At 29.3% G+C, this 24,451-nt stretch overlaps 1 protein-coding gene across 2 annotated transcripts in view; it reads right to left on the bottom strand.

Annotated features, from left to right (window-relative positions):
- The window catches only part of dsb (scavenger receptor class B member debris buster), a 397,095-nt gene that overhangs the window by 244,170 nt on the left and 128,474 nt on the right, over positions 1–24,451 (bottom strand). Inside the window, exon 1 of one of the 2 annotated variants that reach the window (XM_075374398.1) lies at positions 19,256–19,576. The exons of the other annotated variant lie outside the window; for it this stretch is intronic. The gene's annotated coding sequence lies outside the window, so the exon portion shown is untranslated. Of the gene's footprint in view, positions 1–19,255; positions 19,577–24,451 lie in introns of those variants that run through there. 2 annotated transcript variants of the gene reach the window in all.

The following is a 24,451-nucleotide window of genomic DNA, read 5'->3' as shown; positions in this document are numbered from 1 at the left end:
AAGTTCTGAATGAGGGCTTATTACTTTCTTTTTGTCCTGTTTAGCCTCCGGGAATTACCGTTCAGGTCATTTACACTCATTCACTCTCTAAAGTAATATCTGAACGGTAATTCCCGGAGGATAAACAGGAAAAAAGGGCTTATTACTGCAGTTGAGAAAAAGCCCAAAATCCATTTTTTTTTGGATTTTGGGCTTTTCTTGACGCTTTTGGTCCAGTTATTTGCAATCAAAAGGGAAGGTACACAAGTAGATGTTACAACAGTACTAAATCCAAAATTTCAACATTCTACGATTAATCGTTTTTGAGTTATGCGAGAGATACATACGTACGTACGTACAGACGTCACGCTGAAACTAGTCAAAATGCATATTTCCGTTTAAATTTGAAAACCGAAATTCTTCGCGATTACAATACTTCCTTAAAAACATTAAATTCAATAATTAATTATTTATATTGGGTGTAACACGAGGAAACCGATATACTTCACAGGTATATTTCTTTCATCAAAATAATGAAAAATGTTCTCATAAACACTGGTCTGTAAACGCTTCGTTAGCGAATTACGGCTAGCGAAAAATTTCGCCCGGAATTCAGCTCCTCTGAAATGAAGCCGTACTTTAATTTTTAGGACGTTAATTGAGGGGCGAAATCAATGGTTTCCTATGGTTTTTGATCTGAAAAATTGAATAAAATAGGTTCAGGAACTGTTTTTGATATCCTACAATCCTCAATTGCAATATAAACCGCAGAACTTTATTTGGCAACATGATGGTGCCTGGAACAAAGCTATAGTGACCGGTTGTATGAAATTCTTCCCGACCGCTGGAACGGTCGCCGAGGACCAGATAACAGGGCTTGTTTGCCGTGACCTCAACGTTCGCCTGATCTGACCCCGTGCAATTATTTCTTTCGGGGTTTATAAAGGATTAAGTGTATGTGCCACCGTTACCGGCAGACCTATCCGACATGAGACAGGATTGAAGCAGCTATCGCATCAATTACTCTAGACTTGTTGATTAAAGTACAGGATGAACTCTCCTATCGGCTGGATGTATACCGTGCGACAAATGGTACTCACATTGAACACTTATAGGAAAAACTGTTTGAGTTGCTCTTTCATTTCATGTATAATTTATCAATGTAACAAAGTCAATAAATACTGCATAACTTTAAAACCCCGATATTCATTTTCAAACATACGATACAATATTTTCTTACAAACATAATTTCATGTAAACTAACGTATTACTTTCTACCCTGTCACCGATTATATATTTCACAGTATCATTGATTGGAAAATAACTGTCCGGTTTAACCGACTATTTTTCGGTCCTGTACGAGTCGGTTTACAGGGTAGTCTACTGTATGTAGATCATAAAATTAAAACTTTGAAAAATAATAATTTCTAATTCGTACATTAAATCATGCCAAATTTTATGATTAAAATTACGGAGATTTACAGAAATCACAATAATTTAGTATCGTAGGTAGCAGTGTAAGTAAAACTGTTAACTAAATTCTTGGGTATGTGTAACATATATTTATACAGATCACTCAAGTAGATATACTTGAAGAATCTTGAATGTCGCGAAATACAATTACAAACTTCAAGGCAATTACTGTTTACTTTCTCAGTAGAAATTTAATTACTCTCACACGAGTAAAAGTTAAAAGTAAATGAAATACACTGACGTGAATTTATAGTATAAGAATGAATGAAAAAGATACGTGTTTATTCTGTATCCATACGAACTAGAGAATAATACAACTTAAGGTTTTATATATATATATATATATATATATATATATAAACCTAACCTAACCATATATATGTTCGACTACAATTTATAACATGACCCCTTTACCAACTGATTTAAAAAAAGAATGCTTAATAACTTTTTACAGATGTTCTCAAAATATGTAGCACTAATCTCTTCTAAAACAGTAAATGTAAAGGAGTGAAGTAGTTACCCATTTTATTAGATGACTTCAAGAAAAGTAACTGATTTCACTTCGATCCTAATGTATACATTTTTTATCCTATACACATTCAAGCCTTTTTAACAAAATACAGTTACTTCTAAGACTCACGTTACATTATATAGAGGAAATTTCTCTGATGGTTTCTTTCAAATAACTACAGATTGAAAGAGTCTTAAACGAAACATTAAAAATATTTATTATTATTAAACATTTATTTATTATTCCTAAGTTGTTCTATATTAAGATATTATGTTGATTTCATTTTGAGTAAATTTATTATCAAGAAAATACAAACAAAATTTTTAAAAAATCCAAAATAATTTGGTTGGAAAACCTAAGCAAAGTAAAATACGTATTGCCGCATTACATACGCAAAATTTTTACTCGCATAACTCAGTAAAGCAACCTATCTTAACACTGTTAATCTGTATTTCTTTTTTTATCTTTCCAAATAAAAGGTTTCTCATTTCTGATTTTTTTACAAACATTCTTTTTTCATATTAAAAAAAAAATATTAAAAAATGAAAAGAATTTTAAAGTACAGCCTTTAAAAAACAGCAATATTTGATAAAAAGAGAAATATTAATTTTTCAGCTTGTTAAAAATACAGAGTTCGGTAAGTCGCTGTGCAGCTTGCTTTAGAATTATGTGGTGCATTCTGTTCTTTCGCCGTTAGGTTGGTTGCCCTGTGGGTTCGTTGGGCGTTACCTAATAATAAACCAAGACGTCAGTTGTCGAGTTGTAATTGAACGCGCTTCGTTTTGTTTCGTTTACTGGAATCAATAGGTGCGAGAAACAGAATGAACATTTCGATAGATAAACGCATTTTTCTCGTTGAACACGTCTTTCGTGAAGGTGACACGTATACTGATTTAGTGAAGCATAAGTTTTCTGAAACATTTCCGAGTATTGCTGTTTCTCATCGCAAGCAGTTCGAAATATAGAAAAATGTCGGGAATCAGGCTATGTTGAAGATGCTGATCGAAGTGAAAAACTAAACGGACAGAAGCTGCTTGATATTATTTCGGATGCTATGTTCGATCAATGCGTAAGTTAGCACAGCAACAAGATATCGGACTTGCTACCGGGCATAAAGCTGTAAGAAAAGAACTGAATCTTACCCCTACAAAGTAATGTGTGTTCAAGAACTGAAACCTACAGATCATGCCAAAAGACTAGTCAACGGTTTATACGTTTTTTCGAACAAAATTCCGTAGTTATCCTCGAAATTACGATTTTTACAGATGAAACATGGTTTCATTTAGAAGGGTAAATTCACAAAATAGACGACTATGGTCGATAACTAATCTCCATGAATTACATGAAAAAAGATTAGAATCTGGGTCGGTGTGAGTAGAACGCGCATTGTGAATCCAATATTTTCTGAAAATACAATTAATAGTGATCGTTATTTTACTGTTTTAACAAACTTCATTAATCAGTTAATCGAAGTGAAATCAATTACGGTTGGTTCGAACAGGATAGCGCCACATAGCACACAGCTAACAGGTGAATGAACTTTTTACGAAATCATTTACGAAATCATTGATTTTACGAAAAATAACTTTGGTGAAAGATCATTTCGAGAGGTGGCCTGCACGATCTGACTCCTCTAGATTACTTTCTGGGGGGGGGGGGGGGCAGCGAAATAAGCAGTGTATCGCAACAGATCACGCACGATTGATGAAATATAAAACGCAATAAGGGTACATGTACCAGAAATTCCAGTATATCAGTTGGTTTAAAGTGTTTGAAAACAAATTGAAACGTGTGCAGTGTTATGTTGATGTCATTTTCAATATTTTTTATAAACTATATCCGTTTTTGTAATATCCGTTTTTATAAAATAAGAAAATAAAAAAGCAATAAGTTTCGTCATTCCATTTCCTTGATTCCAGAGCACAGCAACTTTCCGAACGCTCGGTATTTTGTCCACACTAGTACAGTCAAGAACTCTAGAATATAAAAAATAACATTAACTATTTTAAATATTCAGGTAAATTATACTAATTTTTAAAATTTACTTATGTCTATATACACCACACCAAAGTGCCCCTGTTAATGAGACCGGTCCTGAGACATCTCCGTTACCGTAAATTAACCTAAGTAAACCGATAGAGAATATGGAGTTTCAAAATCCATTTTAATGTCGTTGTACTTAAATAAATATTCGAACGTACATCCTCTGCAGTATCTCGCAAAATTAGATCGGGTAATTGTTTGATACCATACAGTATTATAAGAATTTATCTCGCTACTGTTAAAGGTTACAATAAGAAATATGACGGGGATGACAACGTGATGTAAGCTTGTAAAACCGGCTTCACCTGTGTGTGTAATATAGGCCTACAAATGATTTATTACTTTTGTTTACACGAAATTATATGTTTACGCACATGTTTGGTGCTATTAAATTTAATACAACTTTCACGAAATACACATTTTCTCAGAAGTTAAAAAACAAAAAAAAAATCTAACTTATTAAAAAGTATACGTTCTCTAATTCCCCTTAACTTAAATTATATAATTTAATAATTATTATATTTGTACATATAGGTTTATTTATTAAAAAATAAATAAAATAGTAATTACAAACTTGAAGTAATTTCTTTGAAAAAGATAAATTTAAAAATTTTACTGAAATCGGAATGCCTGGGATTACTTCTCCATATTTTTTTTGAAAATACATCAAACGTAACAAATAAGAATGGAGAAAGGATAAATATAATTTTATTATGTTTATATATAAACATCAGATCGAACATTGATTTCACCATTTCATATGTAACTATACTTTTTTAAAAATCCGCTAGAGGATCTTTAAAAATAATTACATAATCTTACTAAGACGTAAATAGAATTAAGATTTGTGACATAGTGAACGAGACTGTTATTTGATAAATATGTCACGGGTCTTATCATGTTTAACAATTATGTTTAATAAAATCAATAACCATGTCAATCATTTTGAAAAAAAAAATATTTTTACTCGTAAAAAATTATTAATCAAGCAAGATTTAAATGGAAATATTTTGCCTTGTGTGAATTCCAGAACATTATTTATTATTATATTTTCAATTTATATAAGTTTAGGAATCGGTTTACTAGATTCCAATTGAGATTATGACTTTTTTGAAATTTAATTTTAACATACAAATATTAATTTTAAAAAATAAGGCGTAAAAAATTTAAGAAAATTGTGTATTTCACATCTAATCACAAAATTTCTTATAGAACATATTGGTTTGGCCTTCCTAGCGTCGTCAATGTTTTCTTTACAAAGCTGTATGCTATGAATAAGGCCTTAAATATAATACCCCAGCATTTCGACACGTACTTATCTGTTCAGATTCCATGAGTGGCCTTAGAGACTATTAGTGACTTTTACTTCAGACACATTGTTTTCTATGATATTCAACGTCTTATTTCGCAAATGACTCAACACAACTGTAAGCTTCTGCTAGGTCTCCAGTAATATTGAAATTTCAGGCAACAGGCGCACCGAGGGTGCGGCAAAACAGGCTTATTTCCAGCCTCCTTTCACTAATCGTGTTGTTTCAAACGATCTTGACTGTTTTCTGAGGACGTGATGAGTGGCAAAGTTAATAGAATAATACCAACAAAAATAAATTTCGTCCAGTTAAGAACACTGTATCACAGTGGAGCTCCTAGTAGAGGAAAACTGTCGAGAGGAGATTATTCTTTGCCGTTTGCGAATAAGGCATACTAGGCTCACACACGGATATCTCATGACTCAGACCGATGCTCCCGTTTGTGTTCGCTGCGACTATATTAACTAACTGTACACCACATCCTTGTAGATTGTGTCTGTTATGCGGCATTGTATGGGAACTTTAAACTGAGGACTAACTTCCGAAATATGTTAGAAAAGAATCTGTTGTAAACACCACATGACTTCCTTGTACGCCTATTAAATTAGATATACACATATTTTGCTGCACTTCATTTAAACTTATTAATTTGAAAGTGAGATACCATCCTCCAATTCTTTAATAAAGTGGACAGTTACACAATTGCATTGTGGTGGACACCACATTGCATCACATATTTTTTTTGTGGTGTCCGTATCAACATTTCATATTAGTTTATGTATTAATTTATTTTCACGTCGCTCAAGTCATTAAGTGGTGTAAGTGAGAACGTGTCGAATTCGTATCAGTTTGAACCCGACCTCATATACTCGTACAAATGTTTTTTTTAATTTAAATAACCTGATTTCTTAAAAATTATTAACCTCTGTAAAAATTTTTGAATTAAAATGAAAAGTACATAAAATTTTATTTCACTAATAACTTCTGAAGATTTTCATTTTTTTAATTTTTTTATTTTTATTATTGAATTATTATTTATTGTAAAACTTTTTACAATCAGAAGTTAATAATTATTAATAAATCGATATATTTATAAAAAAAAAAAGAAATAGTTAAATATATATGAAGTCGGATTCGAACCGTTGTGCCTTCCGCTTGTAAGAGCCAAATATTTCATTAATTAAAGTTTTATTTGGCTATAACTCTGGAACCATTGAAAATAAGTACCACTTATGATATATCGTTGAAAAGATCTTATGAGGGATTATTACTGCAATTAAGAGAAAGTCCAATTTGTTTTGGATTTTGGGCTTTTTTGGACACTTTTGGTCCAGTCGATTGCAATCAAATGGGGAGGTGTACAACTAGATATTACAACAGTCCTAAATCCAAAATTTCAATATCCTGCGGCTAATCGTTTTTGAGTTATGCAAAATACAGACGTACAAACACGTACGTATGTACAGACGTCACACCGAAACTAGTCAAAATAGATATTTCTGTTGAAATCTGAAAACCGAAATTTTTTTCGATCACAATACTTCCTTTACTTCGTACAAGGAAGTAAAAAAACAAATTTTCTTAATTAAAAATTATACGTTTTATTAACTATAAATTAACTAGAGAATATTATTTTCACGGTTGAAAAATAAACAGTAGTAAAATTTATGTAATAACCATAGAAAAATATTAGCTCTGTACTTCAGAATTTATAAAAAAATAAAAGATGTTAAACTTTTTAAATAGAGGTTACTAAGAAAAATAAAAGAGGAAATTGAAGAGAGACTAACGTAAAAGATATCACGATGAAAATTCTAGAAGCCCTAAAAAATTTCTTTAATTCTAAAAAAAAATACACTATAAACTACTATTAGTAAATAATGAATCAAGCAAATTTATTGTATTTATATTAAATTAATGTTAAAATCATGTTTATAGATTCCGTATAAACAAGTTAGTGTAATGCTACAAATGTTTGATGATAAAATTAATATTTATAAAATTCCTATTGAATATAGATATGGAAGTATAATTTTTACATTCTATCATAAAACTACGGATGTTTGTGATGACAAACGTTAATTAATTTGAAGATCTTAATATTTTACAAATTAATAGTTAAAAATTAAAATACATTAGAAAAATTAATTATCATCGAAAATAATATAAAGAGTTTTTTATAATTTGGAGACGGATATTTTTCTTAGTTATAACAATTATGTAGCCTTTCACACTTATTTATTAAAGTTACTAACAAAATATTTTTGGAAAAAATAGTTCGCATGAAATATAAATTATTGAATATTTTTATTATGCAACGCAAAAAATTGAATCGGACCATAACTCCATAGTATAAAGTATTTTTTTAAACAATTTATTAGATAAAGTATAAAATTAAGAATAAAATATTTATTAAATAAAAAAATTATAAAATTATAATCGTATGACGATTAAAATATTCAATTCTAGCCGTAGATTTAATAATAGAAAAATAATTTGATTTTGTAAATACATATATCAGATCTAACATTGACGATTCTTATCGTTTTAAAATTATTTTGGTTGAAATATTTTCTATTCTAATTAAAATTATTTTCGAAATGTCAGCAGTACAGGTTACAACACAGAACCTTACAAATAGCGATGGATTTAAATTATTTATTTTTATTTTAAGGAATCCTAAATACAGAGAAGTTCTTCATGTACGTAAAACGATTACGTGTCATCCAACCGTAAATATTTTTTTTCACTATTTCAGATAACATTGCCTTTAAACAACTCTGATATTCTTTGAACTGTAAAAAAATAATCCTTTATTCCAGCAATACATAATAATACAATATTATATAGATCATATCGTTATAAAATAGATTATAAATGTTAAAATAAATTGTAAAATAAAAAAAATATGGTAAAACTCCGTATTATTTAAATATAAATATACACAATATTAACGTAAAAAAATCTAAAGTATTTCTACAAAATAATTCAAAATTCAGAAAGCGATATTGAAAATTATTTTGATCACATAATTATGTACACGTTAAACGGGATGCAAATAAATCAGGGTTTCTCTTTTAAATAGGCAGAAAAAATGGGGTTCTTCATATTTAAAAAACATCTGCATTATAATCTGTTTTATTTTTTGCCGCCATATTTGAATTAAACTTAATTTTTTTAGGAAGGCGGACATACGACGTATGATTCTGATTTAAAAATTTACAAGAAAAACAATAGTGAACCCGTTTTTCTGTTAATGCCTTCCTTATCGAGTTATTCAGAGTTGCAATGACGGAAAAATCGAGTTAACAATAAAACGAGGTAAAACGCATTGGATGAACAGTTTTATTACATTTTACATTCATAATGCATACAACAACGAACTTTAAACAGTGTTATAATATCGATAATAATAAAAAATAATTAATTATCAACACAAAAACAAATTAAAGGCTATTAACAGAAAAACGGATTTCAACATTATTTTTCTTGTAAAATTTGAAATGAAAATCATGGTCATATATCTACTCTCCAATTTAAAAAAATTAAGTTTGATTCAATTTGGCGGATACAAGATGGCGGACAAAAATTAAAACCCCACCGTAATGCAGATTTTTTTAAACTGTGTAGCACCCCATTTCTTTTTGCCTTCAACATATCTCAGATATGCAGTATAAAGCTGTTTTTATACTTATATCACTCTGTATAAATAAACATATTTATATAGCCTGTGGTATTCCTGGTAACATAAGAATTCCAACGCAGGATCATAATCTAAATCGGTTCAGCCGTATAGCCGCTACAATGGAACAAACAAACAAACATACTAACACCCTAAATACAGTACAGTCCTTTATGGGCAGTAGTGTAAAAACCGTTTACAAAATTCGGTCGTCCACTATTAAATCCGAATTGCTTGTTAATGTTATTTTTATTATTATAAATATTGTATATCGTATCGAGTTGTGATTAGATTTTACGGCCACAGAAAAGGCTATGTGCAAACAAAAACTGAAATATTTTATTAAGATAGGATTTTTAAATTCATACGAGCTTTGATATTACTAAGCAAAGCTGATTATGATCTCTCAAAAATCCGTCATATAATAACTGAAGTACTTACTTTTCAAATTATTGTATAGCTACATTAACGGGCATATTTCATTTCCTGTTCTAGGAGGAGAAGGTATTTATTACAAAATTTAAATAATAAAAATTTCAACCTTTTTCATGTTGTTGAAGAGATCATAAATTATGTTAAATGATTTTTATCAGAAGTATTTCCAATTTAAAAAAAAAAAAACGTTATAACTAATTATTATAAAAGAAATCTAATAAAAATTACAAGATAAAATTTAGAGGAGAATTCTCCAAATAATTTAAGTTAAACTAAGACAGGGAAACGGGCTTTCCCCGCTTCTCTTCAACTGCGTACTGGAAAACATCATGAGGGAATGGAAAAAGCAGAACAAAGAACTCAAAATTGAGAAGAAAAAAATTGAATTGTCTAGCATGAATGAATGATCTTGCGTTGATATTAAAAAGTTAGAAGGAAACAAACAAAAAATGGAAACCCTCCAAAATATAGAGGGGGAAGTCGGATTGCAAATCTCCTATGAAAAGACTGAAATAATACCCATAACATAGAATAAACCGAATCACATCACGCTTAATGACTGACAAGTAATAAAAAGCACAGACAAATTTAAATACTCGGAGAAATAATCAGTAACTAACATGGCCCGCATACAAAAAAAAGTTCCTTTCAATAAAGACAAAAATTAGACACTGCAACCCTATATAACACGATCAGAAGTAACCTATGGATATGAAATACTGTTCAATCTTTGAAGAAAAAACAGAACACAAGAACTTCAAAAAGTGGAAAGATTCTAAGAACAATTTTTAACAAAAAAACATAAAAAATGGAAATTATCGACTGTTCTCTAACGATATATAATTCTATCTATATATTATGATAAATAATTTTATCTAATGATAATTATGTAATGTTCTCTAATCGTATATCAAGTGAAGGAACCCTTACTGAACATCATGAGGAAAAGAAAAATAGTCTTCTGTAGTCATCTAAGGTTCGCAGAAGAAAGGCTAATCAAGAAACTACTAACCTACCGACAAAAAGATAAAGTTAAAAACAACTAGCCAAAAGAAATAGAAGGAGACACACATTTTCAACAGGGAAGAAAAAATTATCCTTAAAACCAAGTCAAAAAAAATTAAAAAACAAAACTTCGAAATAAAGAAATTGCAATATCACACACGAACAGAATTTCCAAAGGTCTAAAAGAATGAGTGAATATTGAGCAAATAAAAAAGCTGACAACACAATTGTAGGACTTTCCCGTCAAAATTAAACATGATTTGAGGAACTTGTAGCCGAGTTAGAACACTTTATCACTAAATTGAATATCGAATACGATAAGCTTATTCATTCTGCTCTTTTGAAAAGGTCTTTTACAGCCAAATATTATATCCGGTAATTAATTAAACGATATTCTAAAAAACGATAGTTTATAAAATACCCAAAGGATTACAATAACCAATTGCTGTTCGATGTTTTTGTCGTTGATTCTGATGGACGGCTTACATACACGAGTTAATTAAAATATTTATCATTTTACGATTATTTAAACGTAATATTTTTTCGATTACTTAATTCAATGATCCTAACTAAAGCGCGCACGCATACCCTATTTAATTTTCGTGTGTATGGCGGTACTAGCGGTGACGATAGACAGTAAATTAATTTAATTTCACAAGTTACATAGAACAAATTTCGCTTGTACAATCGGTAGACTGGTTTAGCCGCGTGGCTTAATCCACCAGGTACCGAGTCAATCGACCGGGCGATCGAGTTCTAGTCCCAGCCAGACCGATTTACTTTTTTTACACTTTAAATATTATTAATTTATTTAAATCTGCCGATCATCTGTTACTAACAACTCACCAGTAGTTGAGCATTTCTTTTTTTTTGGTGGGTAATATATATAATATGGGTAATATTTTTATACAAGTAATATTGTTACTTTTTAATCGTTAGCAAATGTATCTAAGAAACCTATGACCTTAATTAGGTGAAATCTCGAGATACTGAGGGTGACCTTGACGTTTTAAGTTGATAATTTAATGGCATCAATGCCCCATATATAGAAGTAATCTGAAGTTTGGTAAAATCGGTCCAGTAGTTCTAGAGATATAAGATGATTTAGAGGTCAACACCGAACACACGTGCATACGAACATTAACATTCGAAATATTTTCATCCGGTTTTTTGGTTTTCTTAGGTGTCAAAACGTCAAGAGCCCGTGAAAACCGCATATGTCCAAATTGTACCGATTACCATACTTTCCCTTCTAAAGCTATAGCGATATCTAGACGGGAAAGTAAAATTCCAAGAAATGATTTTCTCAAGATTGATTAGAACTGCTCCAACAAGGGCGTAATCCATGTAAAAAAAAAAATGATACAAAACGAACACTCTTTATGCAATATAATCTAAATTATTGGACTTATTTACTACTTATTTGATTAAACTGAAGGATTTTTAAAAACAAATTGACAATTTTAATTTAATAAATGATTGCAGAATTCATTTTTTTTTTTTAGAAATTATTATTACAAGATATTTTCTAATATTTTTTTAATTAAATATATACAAATATTAATGCTAGGGCTGTTTTTCGTACATTACATCCCTCTATTAAAAAAAAACTACGTTAATATTATTTAAAAAAATATATATAAAAATTAATACACAATACAATAATTTACCAGTGACAATTTATAAATCTTAAAATCGTTATAAAACAAAATAAAAGAACAAATGCAATTCATTTAATTACGCATAGCCAGCAAAAAAATAAAAAGAGTCAACTTTAGTAACATAATTAAAAGAAGCTAACAATGCAAGGAAGTAATCATAGTTTTTATAAAACATCTAAAAAACTAAAGTACAACGCATCAGGTAACTAATTTGATCGCATATGTATACCTTTTATTAGCTTATACCTTTATTTATACGATTGTGTGTGAATTTTTATAAATAAGATCGATTAGATTATGTTCATCTATCGAAGTAATTTTCTATTCCTTCTGTAAATAATAAAATTAGTACTGTGTAAAAACAGTAATATATAAAACTACCAGGTAGCTAAAATTTAATAAAAGTAAATAATAAATAACCGGTTTACTGTTTATAATTAAAATCGTATTACATAAGCCTTTAATGACAATATTTAGTAACGAACAATAAAGAAAAAAATAAATCAAATTTTCTAGTCGTAAAGTTTTATGTGCACAGTATGAAAAATAATTTTTTTTTTCAATTCGGCCACTACGGATCACGTTACTTTTATTTTATTCTATCTGTTGTTTTTTCTTTTTCCATATCCTTTCTTTATTTCACTGTACTTTCTTTCTTCCTTTAGATTACTAGATTTAAAAAAAAAATTTTTATAAACACTTTCTTACACTGAATTTACTCTTCAGAAATCTTATTCAATTTTTTGTTGGCTTATAAGAACAAAATTAATCCAGTTTTTCTATATTTAAAAGATTTAGAATATTTTGTATGCATGTTTGTTTCACTGAGCAGTTTAATAACTTAACTGATTTAGAAGTACGATTCCGCGTTGGAATCCTTACGTTACCAGTGTCACATAAGCTATATAAATAAGTATATATGTTTAAATAAATTTAAAAAATCTGATGTGGATAACAAATGACTTCCTTGTACTCCTAATAAATTGTATTTACACATTTTTTTTTTTAAATGAAAAGTACATAACATTTTATTTCATTAAAAAGTTCTGATAATTTTTCATAGTTTTTTTTTTATTATTGAATTATTATTCATCGTAAATTTTTTTTACAATGAAAGGTTAATAATTATTAATAATCGATATGTTTAAATTAAAACAAAAAATAGTTACAAAAAAAGGAGATGAAGTCGAAGTCTGATTCAAACCGAAGTGCCGTCTTCCCCAAAGATCCAAAAATTTAATTAATTAAAATTTTGTTTGGCTATAACTCTGAAACCAATGAAACCACATATGACATATCGTTGTAAAGATCTCAATGAGGGCTTATTACTGCAGTTAAGAAAAAATCCAAAATTCAAATTGTTTTGGATTTTGGTTTTTTTTGAATATTTTTGTTTCAGTCGATTGCATCAAAAGGGAAAGTGCTCAACTAGATGTTACAACAATCTTATATCATAAATTTCAACATTCTACGGCTAATCGTTTCTAAGTTATGCGAGATACATTCGTTCGTACAGAGTCGCGCCGAAACTATTAAAAATGGATTCAGGGATGGTCAAAATGGATACTTCCGTTGAAATCTGGACACCGAAATTTTTCGCGATCACAATACTTCTTTTACTCGCATAAGGAAGTAAAAAATTGAAAAAATTATGTAATTTTAACCGAAAGAAAGATACTTTGTTTTCTCAGTTATTAGAAAAAAAAGTAACAACGCGAACCACTGGGAATCATGTTACTATATTTTGAAAAAAAAGTCCTGTACAAGTAACTTAAATATATTTGTTTTTCACAAATATTACCAGCGATAAAATAATCACATAAAGTTTCAAACTGCACCAGGTAGAGACAGTAATCACTGATTCCAAGAGGACTAAATTTACTTTTTAATTTCATATCCTCATTTCATTTACTCAACTTCATCGTTGACTGATTTTCTGAAATCCATCAAACACGGATCAACTTTCTTTTAAGTCCTTTCACCCCTAGATTCGATAATGAGTGGGTTTATGCTCCCGCTCACAATCTACTTCAACACTCATTACAGGAATTCCTGCACTAAAATATCACAAATATTTTAAACTTTAACTTTTTTCTTTTTTTTCTTTTTTTTGAGAAAAAAGAAGTTTATTAAGAAGAATATTTTTGGAATAAAACTTGCTTTTAAAAATGTTCCCTAAACTCTTCACCAAAAAGTATCTTCTCATTTACCAATCGCATTCAAAAATTCCACGTTGAATTTTTAAAAAAATGAACGTATCTCGAAGTATTATTAAAGGGGAACAACCGAATTCCCTATTTTCACAATAATTTTATAAAATCAATGTCCCTAAATACAAGTCAAAATACCAAATTCAATAATTATAACGCGCGTGCGCTTGGATAAAATCTTTTTTTCATTTTCTTTTTTAAACCACTGGGAACACCAATAGGTATTACTTCAGAGAATGAGATATATGACAATTTTTGTAGCGTGTGAAAATGTCATTCCTAACCGGGATTCGAACCCGGTTAAGAAAAGAAAAACAATCCAGTTTAATAAATGTTTCTAATATCACTGTTTGATGAATTTTTAAAATTTCAATTTTAAATAATTGGGGATTACATAACGCAAAAAATTTCAATTCTTATAAAAAAATTAAGGAAATTAACAAAAAAACTTCTAATATTAACTGTTTAATTACATCTACCGTTATGGGATTCTTTTATTTTCCAAAATAAATATTTTTTTTAAAAATATTTTTATTTATAGTTTAATCAACAATTAAAGCCATTAGCGACTTATCAGTGTAATGTAACTGTACCGATAATGTGTAGTCTTCAACAAACTCAGTGCGACCATTCTTGCCGAGTCATATGGTTAACTAAAACTCAACCACCAAAGAATACCGGTATCGACGATCTAGTATTCAAATCCGAATAAAAGCAACTACCTTTATTAGGATTTGAACTTGAGAACTTCGATTTCGAAATCAGCTGATTTACGACGACGAGTTTATCACAAGACCAACCCGGTGGCTTCTTATCTTGTATCAAAAGGTAAATTACATTCTTTTTTTAAACAAGTTTATTTTAAATATATTTATTATATCTTAATAGACAGTAACTCAGTGCAGAACCGAATGTAAACGAGTTATTTTAATTTTTTACCGGTTAAAAATTTAGTTGGTTTTTCAAAAAAAATAATTTTCATTTGAAATATATTTTGGTATTGTTTATTTAGTTACAATAATTTAAAGAAAAAGATAATGCTGAAATTTTTAAGTATTACCCAAATTCCGAAAATAATTCATCAACACCATTGTCAGATTTTTAAAAAAGTATTTTTATCGGAAATTTTAATTCGAGGTTACAAACAGATGGTCTATAATCCGACCACGGGCGACTAGGTTGAAGGCGACATTTATAATAAGTAAATGGGTCATTCTTATTCCACTGTACGCAATTAAAAATGCTTGTGTTGTTTAATAATGTTTTGTAGTTATTTACCAGGTTTTAAATATTATTCATTTATTATGTCGATTGTTAGAAAAATGTGTAGAGGTTAACGAACGTAATATAATAAATATTGTTGAATTTTATTTAGATAATAAAATTATAAAGAAATAAGAAAATGTAGAAAAGTAAATAAGAAAAACAAATTAATCGAATGATAAGAGGAAAAAAGTAGATTAATTCGATAGATTCCTAGGTTTCATCCGAAGAAATTTAAAAATTTCAAACTCTATTATTGAATAAATTAATAATCTATCAATAAAAAAAAAAACAAAAAAATTTAAAAAAATTAACACAGAAGTTTCTTTTTTAATAAAAATAATTTTATGGAAAGAAATCAATGCTTTAAAACTTCTTTCAAACATGACCGATTCGCCAGGCGGTAGAGCGATTAAAGTCGTTAAGATGACTGCTAAATAAAAACTATCTTAGGAGATAATTACTTTTTAAATGAATTTAAACGTATTTTCATACGATGTAGGTGAGTCGTTTAGTTACAATTAATAATAACATCTTCAGACCGGTTGGATTAGGTCATTTTATTTACATAGATATACGTATATATATTATTATCATTTTATTAATCAATAAAAGTTTGTATTTAGTAAGACGAAAAAAAATGAAAAATTGCACATTACAAAGGATATACACCTCTATTAAGAAGAAATATCTATTTATGACATTAAATGTTGCATAATTTAAGCTTTTTTTAAGTAATTGTAGAAGAGCAAGTAAGGTAATTGAACAGGTGGAGTTCATACAAAGAGACTGAAAAAGAAATACTAAATTAATTCTTTCAAGTTCAAGTTTTTATAGCTATAAAAACACTGCAATGAAAAAAAAATTGAATAAATAATTTTTTTTAAATTTATTTCCCAATGCATACGTTTGCAATATATTTATTACCCAAATCGGTCTGTAGTCTTGTACAGACTCAGACCGACCGTTCCTGAGACGTGTGGTTAATTGAACCCCAACTACCAAAGTACATCGGTATTCATTGTTTAGTATTCAAATCCGAATAAAAGCAACTAACCTTTACTAGAATTCGAATCTCAAAACCTTAGAATTCGAAACTTAGCTGTTAAACAACGATTTGGGACAACGAATCAACCACTAAACCAGCACATTGGGCGAATAAATAATCGAGTATAAAGAATTAATTATTCCTTAAATTTCGTATATAGTAATATCAATATTTTTGATTTATAAATTGATATGTTAAATTTACCTATTAAAATGTTGTCTTTATTATATTATCTTTGTTCATTCGTAAATTATATCAAAATTTAAAATAAATATTATATTTTATGAAATTTCTTTTGTTGTATCTAGTAAAGAGTATAATTTTATTAATACTCATTTTAAAAATTAATAAAAATTTAATAAAGTTGCTGATATTTTTAAAAAAATTACTTTTTAATAGCGATCTAGTTGCTTGTTTTAATTTTCTTTTATTTTATAATAAATTAATTCTTTTGTTATAATAACAAAAATATAACATTGTTGAAGTGCTGAAACTATTGTTAAAAGCAATTTTGATTTTAAAAATTTTTTAAAATTAAAATTTGGATTAATTTAAGTAGAAAAACAATTAAAGAGGGGCACAAGAAAAAACAGAATATATATTTTTTAGAGGCGGGAAATAAATTTTAAGAAAAATTATTTTTAAATATGTTGTGTAGTTTAAGCTTAACAAAAAATGTGTTAAGCTTTGTATTAACAAATGTATTACTTTTTTTTAGAAAAAAAAAGTAATTTTTTTTTTCTAAATTCAACATCTTCTTCAATAAAGGCTGAAATAAGAAAAAGAAAATTAAAAAAAAACTTTTGTACCTTTTAGACTCGAGTCTGCAATTTAAAAAAACAAAATTGTAGAATTCCTTGATAGCTCTGTATATGAAGCAAAACTTTCAAAAACGTTTTTAAAATTATATATATCGAGGGAAGATAGACCAAAAGAATAAAAAAAAACATATTTAAATTTTGTGAGGTGGGAGTTGATTTTTTAAAAAATATTTTTTTATATTATTAATAGTGGCAATTGTAAGTAATAAATTTGCTTTAATAAAATTATTCCCAAAATCCCTCTAAAGAAAATCAAAAATTTTTTTTCGCGATACCCCCCTTCCTCTTAACGAATTGAAAAAAAAGGTAACATGATCACTGCCCCAGTATATAAATATGGCGTACATATGTTTTTTTTTTTGGTCTAGATGGATTCAAAAAAGTAAAAATTTGTAAAAAAAACCCGATACCCTATTTTTGACATAATTATTATATTTTCCCCTTTAATATACCTATTCTATCTATATTCGCCGACAAAGTAAAAAATAAAATTAAAAAAAATAAATTCATAAATATAAAACATTTAATTACCTTTGCAAAAAGTCGATATAAAATGATACTCTTAATTCTGCATGACGTGTTGTAAAAGAAGTATTTTAATGCAATTTATTATTGAAATAAATAGTAATAAATAAATAACCACAGGATTCAGTTAAGTCGTGTGATCATAAAGAATGGAATGTATTTATATTTAATTAACGAACATAAAGTAGCGAATAAAATATTTACATGTCTTTTACACAGCAAAACATAAAAAAAAATTAATGCAATTTTTCATTGAAATAAATAATCGCAGGATTCAATTTAATTTTGAGATTGAAAAAAATGAACCATATTTAATCAACTCGAACAAGCAGCGATTAACATGTTGTATATACTGCAATAATATTATTAAATATACATATGAAAATTTTTTAACATAATAAATTAATTAAATCGTGGAACTAAATCGTAGAATTGTAAAATGAACATAATTTAATTAATAAATATACTTTTTATATACTTAATGTACTACTTTTAATAAATTATTCTAATAGCATTGAGTATTAGAAAAGTTACGACAAAAATGTTACGACTGATGTTGATACAACACACATAATAAAATTAAAATCTTAGGAAATTATTTAAACTTAAAATTATTTACTTATAGATGAATTGTAAAAAAAACCCGTCCAATGAGGTTTTTTTATAAACCACCCTCAAATTTTTTATTGTTCTTATATTTTATATACACCATAAAACATCATACATAGTACAATTTGCCTTTAACATTACATCAAAAATTGGAAAAATAACTAATTTCAACGTAGCTGATTAAAATTTATCTTTATTCAGGAATTTAAATTATCAAAATTAAGAGAAATATATTTCGTGTTAGTTGATGTATCTACATCGGGAAAAATACAATATGGTCATATTAACGATAATTTATTTGTTTACTCGTACAATAATAAAAATAAATAATAGTTTCTACGATGAATAATAATGAAGTTTGTATCATATGAAAAATGCCATACTTGACCTGGAATCGAACCTAGGACCTCCGGATGAAAGGCAAAGAAGCTACTACACTATCGCGGAGTTTAATAATAAAAGTATTATTACACCGCTTGTAAATCGGATAGCTGTAACTATAAAAAAAAGGATTTTATATTATTCAAAATTCTCCCCGAAACAATTAAATGTAGGGGTATATCTCTTACCATTTTTTGCCTACAATAATTCCCGTTTTATTTTTTAAATATTAGTATTATTTTGATGTAAAAAATTTAAATAAATCAAGAACATTAAACGAATAGTAAATATAAACTTACCTAAATTAAAAACCAATTTTTTTTCTGAGACTGTTTATAAAATAGATCATCACTAATCGCACAATCCATGATTAAGACACATATTTTTTAAATTACACACTTGTAATAATAATATAAATTTTATATATATTTAATAAAAAAAATAAACAAATAAACTTAATAAAATAGAATTAGTGCGGTGGTCAGTAACCCCCAAAAATTCGAATGGAAACAACAACAAAAGGGTTTCACGATTTTGTAATCCACCGATTTCGGAAATACATCCTCTCCTCTTTCCAAATCGACTGACCCGACACTTTATTATACTAACACAACTCTAAAGAATCAACACAGTTAAATGTAGTGATAAGTGAACAAGCGGTGGTCGGTCGTCCATACGTACTCCTCACGGGAGAGAAAACGCCCCCTACCAGGTCTATCTTATGTTTTCCCCTCTACCCGTAATATCACGATAATATAATCCTTCTCACTTTTATTGTGTTTTATATTTCACTCGCTCTTTCACCGACCTTTTACTTTCGTTCTTAGTCGCCGCCGTTGCGATAAAACGAGATGCGACTTCTAATTTTAATAAAAAATTCTTGATCTGCTCCTTTCAGTCGCAAAATAATTACGGGTATAAAAAGCAAAGCAATCGGCTTGCGTTACCTAATTAATCATTAATAAGATAAAAATTTAATTTTAATTTAAAAATACATTAAGAATATTACGTATCTTATGCTTATGTGCAAAATTGAAATATATTTAACTTAATTTCAAAGTCAATAAATAAAATTGAATAAGTGAAATAGTTAAAATTTTGCATATTTGGAACGATATTTACTAAAAAATACATAAATGTCAGTATTATATTATTGTAAAAAAATATGAAAATGTATTTTTAAAACGATTCTATGGTTTGAGGTCAGGGTAGGGGATGGACGAGGGTTTTTAAAGTAGATAAAACCATCACGTCTTTCGAATAAAATGACAGAGGTGAAAAGAGCTGAGATTCATTTAAGGTGAATTTAGTACTTGGTCAAAAAGTAATCAATTAGAAAACTTAAATAAAAATATAACGTGACAAGTTTTAAATCTGTTAAAATTAAAAAAACACAACCAAAAAAAAAATAAAATAAAAGGATGTCCGGGAAGTGCAGACCATAGCACGACAGTGTAATGTAGAAGTGCGGAGCCCCTAAATTTCGGACCACTGCCGTTAGATCCGTGAAGTTTTTATGCCAAAATGACTTGGCTAAAATATTTAACTCGGTTAAAATGTCCACATACTATAAAATTCCCGTTGCCTTGAGCTTTTACGGTGGAACGAACGTACATACATATAGTACAGCATACCTTAAGTACATTACAGTCATATTGATTTTGCTGTTTTATTTGAATACAGAGTGTTCTGGGACGTATTCCTCTACTTCAGGTACTGATTCAGGAAACCGAAATGAGCAAAACCATTAATATCGACATAAGTCCTAATTTGCTCTGTTTTCCTTCTGGACGCCATTTTGTGATTTTCAACAAAAAATGCATTTTTTAGAAACCGGTAAACCTACAATTAACTCGGCAGTATGCTTCCTCATACACGATTATTATTTTTTGCCTGTTTTTATTTTCTCCACTAAACGTAATAAAAATTATTAATAATAAATAATATATAGTAAATTAATAAAAATTATCAGCTTGCAATACGGTACGCAAGCGTACTGCCGGGTTAATTGTAGGTTTACCCGTAACTGAGAAATAATTTTTTTTTGACAATCATAAAATGGCGTCCAGAAGGAAAACAAAGCAAGATAGGGCTTATGTCAATATTATATTTTTGCTCATTTTGGTTTCCTGAATAGTATAATTTGTATATAGTATTTTTTTCAAATTTTTTAAATTTATTTAAACACGCTAAATTATTTATATTTATTTAAATATAGCCTGTATCACTCCCGGTAACGTGTAACGATTCCACCGAAAAGTAAGGATGCATGTTACGTGTAAGTGTAAGGATCTAAATCGGTTCAGCCATTGAACTGCTACGATGGAGCAAACATACATACCTACAACTTAAATATATTACACCCCTTTTTGGGCAATCGTGTAAAAATATAAAAAATCTTAAATGTATAAAAATAAACATTTTAATTAATCGATACAAAGCGACATGGTATGACAGACACCTTAATTAAAATGTACTATCAACGTGAATTTATCTGTAAAGATGATAAAGAAACAAATAGACATGATTTACACTCCAAATGACTATATTAGCTTTGTCGGGGGAAAAAATTAATTAACGATAAATATTACTTCATTCATATTCCATTCGTTACAAATAATAAGCGATCAAATTAAAAATGCGGCAATTAATTTTTTTTTTAAAAAAAGGGGGAAAAATATGCCCGCTCACTCTCTCTCTCTCTCTTTGTATATATATACTTCCAAGATTTCATTTGTATTAAAAAAATAAACTTTAACAATATCCACGGTTAGTCGACGAGAGCCGTTAGGAAAGTTCTCAGCTTAACAAAGGAAACAAAATTTTTTTAAATTATTTTCAACGTAATTACTTATTCGATATGTTTAGACCAACAACTTTCCAACTTTTTAATACTTCAGTATTATGTAATTTGTCCAAATCAGCGGTTAATAAGCGGAAAATAAGCGGTTATCTCCCTTTGAACTCATCATTTGAATTGAATCCTCTTCCAGTAAGCCATTTTTTCAGGTTTAGGATGAGGAAGTAATCGCTGGGAACCAAATCCGTCGAAATTCGACGCACATGGAAGGACTTAAAAGCAGAGGTCATAGAGTTTTGCAGCAATAACCGGACAAATGTGTGGAGATGCATATCGTGGGGAAGGAACACTTTATTTTTGGCCAGATGTGGACGTTTAACTTGAATAGTACCCTAAAATCAGTCCAATAAAGAGCATAATACTTCCCGATTTTGACCCTGCCATTTACAAGGTAGTCTATAAACACCATAGCATGAGAATTACCCCCCCCCCACCACCACCCAAAAAAAACAAAAACTTGTTGCCATGATTTCTCCTGTAGAAGGAACCGTTTTCGCTTTATTTGGGGCACTTTCATTTGCTACCACCCACTGGTCGGTCTCTAACGTGTGATGGTAAATCTGTGTTTCATCTTCATCTAGTTTTAAAAACGTCAAAGAAAATTTACGGAATCGCGTTTAAATAAATGTAAAACATTCTTGAGAAGTGTTCAGTCGACTGTTAACAAACGCGGCACATATCAAGCGATAAGATTTTTCATATCCCAAACACTGTTTAAAATGTAATGGTCACGTACTACCGATTTGTTTGCAGTGTAGGCAATCTCACGTACCTTCAGTCAGCGATCATTTAATATGGCATTGTGGATTTTTCCTAACTATTTCATCTGTCACAGTAAACATTACTATGATACCGATAATTGTAATCGTTTCTTTCTGATCATATTTCCGCCATCTCTCTGTCAGATCGAAAACTTTTCGAACGATCCTAATGTATTATATGGTGTAATTTTATTAAGAGGAATAGATTAGTTATATAAATAGTCGATCTCGCCCATCGTGATAGAATTTCACAAATTGAGCGTAATAAAAAATTCAATTAATACCAAATTTAATTGTGAATGGTTTAATTACACTACAAGCGCTACCTGGATCACAGCACAGTGGTTGAAGACAGAAACTGCGCTATCAAGAGGAAGAAAAGTCACACGATCAGTTCTCAGCATCAGTAGCTTGGGAATAGAACTTCTTTTCTACCTTTCCTCTCAATCAGTTTATTTAAGAGAAAGCGGCTCCGGTTTTAAATCTGAAAATCTTATCAAAAATCGTTACACAAAAATGTGATGCCAGCTAACTTCCTGTTAAATTTCATAAAAATGTTGTCGATTGTAACTGCTACACAAATAAACAGACGTAATGCCAAAAGTATGAATTAAAACTGAACTACGCTTCGCTCCATTCCGTTAATTAAGAATTTTAAAGAGTTTTAATAAAGGTATAGTGCGGTACAATTGTAGGAGAACGGTCTTAAGAGACGATATTATGCATAATGATGGATAAAATGAAAACAGTGACGTATCTGAAACGTAGTCGCTGAGAAAGGTAACTGGAGATGTTAGTGGTGGTGATAGCCATTAGTAATTGGCATCAGAAATGGAGGGGTGGACAAGTGTACGTGACTTGAAGATGAAAATTCCTCATCAGGGCACCTCTCCGTCATCTTTGTCAATATCTAAAATAGAGGCCGCTATATGTATTTTTATACAACTAAAAGGAAGAAGTCTTACTATAAAATTACAAAAATAAAACGGAAAACTGCATCACAAACACAAAGAACAGAAGAATAAAAAAAAATCAAGTAGTTAAAACAGGATTTCGCTTCTTTCGGTCAATTAATAATATTGAACCGATTATGTAATTTCTTGGCTGCCGTCAAACTAAAACGGAAAATCAATGTAAAAACTGTAAATATTTATAATACTATATATACACACACACACATATATATATAAAATCTTTACAATCCTCACAATCATGAAAATATCAAATAGTGTGGAGGTCCAGGGGGTGGAGCCCTCTGGGTAGACGGAAATGACGACAGAAGCGAGCTCTGCGGGTGTCCAAGGCGCCGTCTCCTGCAGTATGGGAATGACTAGCGAAGCGAGCTCTGCGGTCCTAGGGTAGGCCCCGTGGCTGCTGGAGAGCCCGAGGAGTTCCTGATTGGCATGGGCCGACCTGGACCCTCAGGGTCCAGGTTTTGGCTAGATGGTCCGGCTAGTATATGTATAGTATATCAGTATATATACAGAATATTTTTAAATGATGGGATGGCTATACTTTTTCGGATTCTACATGTAAAAATAAATAAAAAATATCCTTAGGAAAATGGTAATTTTTCCTTCGTTCTCCTCATGTCCATCATATTGTTATTTTTATATAAAAATGTATATATCAAGTTCGGATATACAAATCACCTAAATAATTGGTAAGCGTTTTGGTAGTATAGTTTTAAAATTAGTAAAAAATCCGGACTTAAATATCTTAGCAAATTACAAAATGGCAACCATGTTTATTTTTCAATCCGTTATATCTCCATAAATATTAGGTTTTTATCCAAATTTATGTTATACTAATATATTAAGCCTTTTATTTTGAACAAAATGACATTTAATTTTTGAAAATCAGTTAACAAATAG

This window comes from Lycorma delicatula, chromosome 9, assembly GCF_047948215.1.
Source record: "Lycorma delicatula isolate Av1 chromosome 9, ASM4794821v1, whole genome shotgun sequence".
NCBI classification, from domain to species: Eukaryota; Metazoa; Arthropoda; class Insecta; order Hemiptera; family Fulgoridae; genus Lycorma; species Lycorma delicatula.
Note: the sequence above shows the minus strand (reverse complement) of the source record. Positions and strands in the feature narration are given on the sequence as shown.